At 41.2% G+C, this 267-nt stretch overlaps 1 long non-coding RNA gene across 1 annotated transcript in view; it reads right to left on the minus strand.

The window, feature by feature from the left end:
- LOC119593780 overlaps positions 1-267 on the minus strand; it is a 44413-nt gene that overhangs the window by 26484 nt on the left and 17662 nt on the right. The gene's annotated exons all lie outside the window — the stretch shown is intronic.

The raw sequence follows: 267 nt of genomic DNA on the forward strand, positions 1-267 counted from the left end.
ATGTCCGTTGTGTTAGACGCCGTAGCTCTGAACCCCGACCGTCATTTTACTCATTCTTTTACGATGGAATGAGGAAGGAGTGAATCTCGTTACTTTTTTTTTTTTTTACCGAAGATAATCTGATCCGTTGTTGGTTCTCCTTGGCAACAGCGTCACCTCCTCGTAGCCCGTGACCTATTTTCTAATACGTAAAAAATTCATGGCCTCGGAATAATAATTCAATGCTGAAGAGAACGGCGTCTTTTAAATAATGCGTGATTTGCAAGA

Source organism: Penaeus monodon, chromosome 32 (assembly GCF_015228065.2).
Source record: "Penaeus monodon isolate SGIC_2016 chromosome 32, NSTDA_Pmon_1, whole genome shotgun sequence".
Lineage (NCBI taxonomy): Eukaryota > Metazoa > Arthropoda > Malacostraca > Decapoda > Penaeidae > Penaeus > Penaeus monodon.